The 6,290-nt window shown below is 51.4% G+C and overlaps 1 non-coding gene across 1 annotated transcript; it reads left to right on the top strand.

Annotated features, from left to right (window-relative positions):
• The first annotated feature begins 2,303 nt into the window (after window positions 1-2,303).
• On the top strand, window positions 2,304-2,376 carry TRNAG-CCC (transfer RNA glycine (anticodon CCC)). Its single transcript has one exon. It is a non-coding gene; the product is annotated as a tRNA-Gly (tRNA).
• The last annotated feature ends 3,914 nt before the right edge of the window (window positions 2,377-6,290 follow it).

Genomic DNA, 6,290 nt, shown 5'->3' with positions numbered 1-6,290 from the left:
CTGGATTCTAATCCTTATAAAAGAGATTTGACCTTTTGAATTGACAGCTTCCTAGTCACCATCCCATGGCTTCCCAGGTGGCACCAGGGGCAAAGAATCCACTGCCAATGCAGCATATATAAGAGATGTGGGTTCGACCCATGGGTTGGGAAGATCCCCTGGAGGAGGATATGGCAACCCACTCCAGTCTTCTTGCCTGGAGAATCCCATGGACAGAGGAGCCTGTGGGCTACAGTCCATAGGGTTGCAAAGAGACAACTGAAGTGACTTAGCACGCACATACATGCAGTCACCAGCACATCACATCTGGTACATAGCAGACAGTCAATAAACAGAAGCTATTTGGTGGGGGGCTATTATTTCACACCCCTAAGAAGTGGATGTGAAGTATTATGAGACTGGAGGGGTGAAGCATGCGTTTGGGGATGAGCAGGTCAACCCCTAGGAAATTTTGTTTTGCTGCCTTTATGTCTAATAAACTTCTCTTACTCCACCAAACCAGTCTACCCATTCGCCAGACTCAGAGAATCAGAGCAGGACATGGTTCCTTCCAGGCCAAACTAAGATATTGTTGGCCTCAACCCCCTCCACATATGCACCCTCTTTCCTTTCTCCTGCCTCCTACATCCCCTGAAGCTCACACAGCCCCTCCATTCTTTCCCTGCTCCCCTAGGAAGAATTTCAGGGAACTCATTCATACTAGAATATTACGGTCTCATATATTCAAGAATTTTTCCCCCTGGCTTCCTCACCTCATCCTAACCCCACTGCCCAGAGAATTCTCTGTTCAAAGAGGGATCACCACGTTCAGTTAAAAAGATGGGCATCAAAGGAGGGATTTCTGGCATCAGCAAACACCTAACGAGTATCAGGGAGGTAGTAAAGGTCCCAGGTACCCAACCCCAACATTCCTGGGGAAGATGAGTGCAGCTCTGCTCACCCATGTCATTCAAGGGACTCAGGCCCTTCAGTTGATCCCTGAGAGGTCTCCTGACTATGCCCATGTTGCAGACAAGGTCACTGAGGTGCAGAAAAGGGTCACCCAGACAGGTATCCAGTCTGGGACATACCTCATTGCCTCCCCAGACCTCAGGCTTCCCCTGCCCAGACTCTGAAGAGGGAAGGTGGCACCTCCTTACCCCCTAGGAGGTCCCTGCAGCTCGGTCTTGAGAGGTCCCGTTCACCGGGGCCCTATGCTTTGGCTGAATCTGGTTGCAGGCTGGCCTTATATAGCAGTTGGAGTCTGATCCCTGACCCAGGGAGGGAAACACCATGTAATTATGAGAGACCGGAATCTAGCTTTGCTCCTCACACTGGGCACTGAGATTCAAAACCACAAGGGTTTGCGGTTTGTGGCTAATTCTGAAAACTTGTTCAACCCCGGATGGTGTCACATGAGCTGGGGTTTATCAGCCCCTGGTCTGGGCACATTCCCAGAGACCCTAGCTAGGACCCCAGATGGGGGAAGTGGAGGCACCCTCAGAAGCATCTAGTTTTCAGCTCGAAAGCAGGCACTGCCCACTCCAGCTGGCCAGGGCAGACAACCATGTCCAGACTCAGCATCAAGCCGACCCTGGTTCAGCTTCACTCAACCCAGAACTCACTGTGTGACCTTAGGTCAGCCACTCCCCTGTTCTCTGCCTCCCATCACATATTTCCATCTGTTAAGTAGGTAGAATACCTGCCTCACAGGACTGATTTGAGGATGTGGGGAGTTGAACTTGGACCTGACTCTTCAAACTTGGGGCAACTGTGAAGAGAACAAGCAGACTGGCTTCTGTTGACCTGCAGAAGTTTTTCTCCCAATATTTCATTATGAAACGTCCACACATCCAGTGAAGTTGAAAAAACTGTACAGTGAGCACCCATATACTTGTCGCATTCCGCCCACCAGCTACATCGACCATTAAGATTTTCTTATACTAACTTTGCTGCTGCTGCTGCTGCTGCTGCTGCTGCTGCTGCTGCTGCTAAGTCGCTTCAGTCGTGTCCGACTCTGTGCGACCCCATAGACGGCAGCCCACGAGGCTCCCCCGTCCCTGGGATTCTCCAGGCAAGAACACTGGAGTGGGTTGCCATTTCCTTCTCCAATGCATGAAAGTGAAAAGTGAAAGTGAAGACACTCAGTCCTATCCAACTCTTAGCGACCCCGTGGACTGCAGCCCACCAGGCTCCTCTGCCCAAGGGATTTTCCAGGCAAGAGTACTGGAGTGGGGTGCCATTGCCTTCTCCATATACTTACTTTACTATGTATCTATTCATCCATTAATCCATCTTTTTAAAAAAAATGTATTTCAGGGATTTCTCTGGTGGTCCAGCGGCCAAGACTCTGCACTCCCAATGCAGGGGCCCTGGGTTCAATCCCCGGTCAGGGAACTAGACCCCACATGCCACAGCTAAGAGGTTGCATGCCACAACTAAGACCCGGTGCAGCCAAATAAGTAAAAATAAATAAACATTTTTAAAATGTATTTCAAAGAGAGTTGCAGTTAACAATATATTTCCCTCTAAACTCTTTAACATACATGCCATAATGATCCTCTTCTTTAGATGTAGAATTTACATACAGTGAAATTCATAAATATTAATTTAAGTGTTTATTTAAATAGTGACAGTGTTATACAGTATGTAGCTTGCACCCTTATCTTAACATATTTTCATCACCCCAGAATTTTCCCTCCTGTTCCTTCTCAGTCAGCGCCTGCTCCCACCCCTCAGAGACAGCCACTGCCCCCTCCAAGACCTGCTAGAACACAGACCAGCCCTCTTCCTTGGCACTGAGGGTGGATTTGCCTTCCACACCGAGTGCTGCCCATTCCTCTCACCACCACCACCACCCCCAGCCTCACTGTCTCCTGGCCCCTTGCACGTGCCCTTCCCCAGATTCTGTTAGTCACACTAGTGCAGAAATGCCAGCTGCTCTAGAACGCTGTGGCAGCCCCCAACTTGGATGCTCCCTCTGGACACCCAAGGCCCTCTGCCACCCCACTGAGATGGCCTTGCTCTGGGCAAACCAGGCCTGTGCCCCACTCCCAGCCCAGCACAGGCACAGATGCCAGTGTAGCAAATGAATGAATGAATGCTCTTGATCGCTGCATACAACCTGGGGAGCAATCTGAGTCCTCCTTGCTTCCCACCCCCAACCCAGGCCTACGTCCTATCTTCATTTTTTTTTTTTTTTTTCACTTATTGGCCATACCCCACGGCACATGGGGTCTTAGTTGTCTGACCAGGGGTCAAACCCATGCCCCCTGCATTCAAAGTGTGGAATCTTAACCACTGGACCACCAGGGAAAACCCCCTACCCCCATGCTTAATTGACGACATCTCCTCCTTCCCCACGAAGCCCACCTGAGAAGCTCTCTTGGGTGAGGGGGCATTTCTCTCCCCCACCGAGGCCTGCTCTCAAGCCAGGCTGAGCATAAACAGGCGCTCCCCTGAACTCTGCAGGGAGATGCTTCCTCCCTGCTGTCTGAGGGCTGTGGGGCCTCTGAAGGCAGGCATGGGTGATGTCAAGTCCTGCCAGCCTCGCCAGCGCCACTACTGGACCCTGAGCCAGCGCCTCTCTGGGACTCAGTTTCCTCATCTGCGGCGGGTGCTTTAGTGGAAAACAGACTTTGGAGCCAGAGGCTCCGTTTGAATTCTGCTGTCAGTTTTCTCCAAGCCTGTTTCTTTGGTGTCAAGATGGTGACCAGAATGACTTGGCCTCAAAAGGATGTCATAAAGGTCAAGTGATCTAATCATGCAAAGCGGTGAGAACAAGGCCCAGCACCCAGTAGGTGCTCAGTAGGTGGTATTTTTATTCTCATCATCCTGGGTCCCTGTTGGAGCCACAAGGCAGAAAGTTGGTAAAACCCACAAGGGGTGTGAGCGGGTGTGTGAACCCAGGCCCTAGACCAGCTGATCTCCTGTGAGGGCTAGGAGGGTTCCAGGAAAGGGACCCCAGGAACCACACACACCTGTGTTCCCACATCCCACTTGTCCTCTCAGCTCCGGACAATCCCTTCTTCTCTGGGTCCTCAGTTTGGCCATCTGAGAAATGGGCAGAATATCACACTTCTTCAGCAGGGTTTCCAGGATCGCGCAGGAAATGTCTGGAACATGCTTGGAGCTTTGTGGGGCAAAGAGGGCAACTGTGCCTTTCTCCACCTGCCCTTCCCTCCCATCAGAGAGCAATCAACGCCTACTATGAACTGTAGAGGGCAATGCACACATGAAGGTCAGTGCTGTCTTCAGCCCCGAGACCAGCCAGGTCCTGGTGGTCATGAGGCCAGCCTGCCCCCTGGGGCCCTGAGAGGATTACTGTAGCTCTGGCGCCGAGGAGATCACCTGGGCTTAGTAGCCAAAGGGCACCTTTGTCTGGAGCTGGTGGGACCAGGCCCTGGGAGGTGATTCATCCTGAAGATGATTCAGCCTGCAGGGGGCCTTGTGGGGGCTTCATGAAGTGGGGAGTTGGGACCAGGAAACAGACCCAGCCTCACTACCAATCCCTGCAACTCAACCCCTGTCCCCCTTATGAACTGTCGGTTTGCCGCTGACCAAGTGACTTCCTGCACATCTGGCTGGTTTCATTGCCCACCCTAAATGCAGCAGTTCAGAACCTGGGCTCTGGAGTCAGGGCCTGGGCTCAAGTGCTGACCCTCATCACTTCCTAGCTGTGTGGTCTTGGGCAAGTCTCTTAACTTCTCTGGGCCTCAGTTTCCTCAACTCTAGAGTGAACATAAAAACAGTTCTGAGAAAGAAGGGTTGATTCAAAGAGATGATGACAAAAGTATCAAAAGTCCTTAGGATGGTGTCTGGCAGTTAGGAAGCATACAATAAACACAGCAAGTATTATTTTTATAGCACAGTCATGAAAAGCCCAGGCTTTGGATTAAGAGGAAGAAGGATCTGGTTCAAACCCTGGCTTTGCCACTTAGGAGCTGTCCAGTTCCATATCTCTGAGCCTGTGTGCTCATCTTTAAAATGGGGTGATAATACCCATTGATTATGGTCACTATAAAACCTTACTGAGCAAAGGGTCATCAGAATCTAACACAAAGGCTGGTATACAGAAAGCGCTCAGTAGAGGTTAGCTGTTTTCATTGCTACTCTGTGCAACCACGGGACTCACTGGGGTGAACAAAGACCCTCCCTCACCTTGACCTTGGGGAGCTCTTGGTCAAGTGGGAGAACAAGGTGAGGCAGGGCCAATCCAGGGCGGCGAATACGATAACAGAGCCAGTCTAGGGTCTGTGAGGCTGGAGGCACTCTTCTCTGTATTCTGGGAGGACTACCTCATTTCATCCTCAAATGACCTATGACTGAGTCCTACAGACACGATTCCCATTTCACAGACGAGGAGCCCGAGGCACAGAACCAGCTCTGCCTCCTCTTCATGCTCCAGGAGGATCGGCTGAAGCCACAGGCAGCCTTGATGCCACACCTGGGAGCCTGGATGGTTTTCTGCTGGCCGTGAGAACCCAGCCATGGAAAATCTGTCAGCGGAGGTGAGAGATGGTCAGACGAGGTCAAGGAAGGGCTGAAGGAGGACAGGATGGAAGAGAGGAGAGTGTGAAGAACAGGACAGGCAGGCGCAGTCCTCGTGAGCGAGGAGGAGGGTGTGCTGGGGTCTGGGTAGAGAGGCAGGAGCAGATGAAGGCAGGATGAGAAAGTAGAATAATGCAGCAGTAACATGAGCTAACAGGGACTGATGGGTGAGTCAACATCCTGAGTGCTGGTTAACCCTCAAAACCATATCAACCATCATCCCCAAGTTACTGAGGAAGAAATTGAGTCAGAGAGATTCAGCGACTTGCCTGAGGCCACATGGCAGCTGGGATGGGATCTGAACCTGTGTGCGTGTGTGCTAAGTCACCTCAGTCGTGTCCGACTCTTTGCGACTCTGTGGACTGTAGCCCACCAGGCTCCTCATTCCACGGGATTCTCCAGGCAAGAATACTGGGGTGGGTTGACATGCCCTCCTCCAGGGGATCCACTCGATCCAGAATGGAACCCAGGTCTCTCCTGCATTGGCAGATGGGTTCTTTACCACTAGCACCACCTGGGAAGCCCTGGGATTTGAACACAGGCAGCTAAAATTCAAGCTACTCATATAATCACTGTATTGTCCTGGATGGGAGTCAGGAGACACTGGAGGTGAGAAAGGAGACAAGCATAAATCCTGCATGTCACTCAGCACTGGGCCCGGCATGTAGTACAAACCAGTAACTGCAGGTGGGTGGAGGGGAGATAAAGAGAAAAGAAGGGAACCAGGAGGAAGAAAGGGTAGAACAGTGGATGGATGGACA

Source organism: Ovis canadensis, chromosome 13 (assembly GCF_042477335.2).
Source record: "Ovis canadensis isolate MfBH-ARS-UI-01 breed Bighorn chromosome 13, ARS-UI_OviCan_v2, whole genome shotgun sequence".
NCBI lineage: Eukaryota > Metazoa > Chordata > Mammalia > Artiodactyla > Bovidae > Ovis > Ovis canadensis.
Note: the sequence above shows the minus strand (reverse complement) of the source record. Positions and strands in the feature narration are given on the sequence as shown.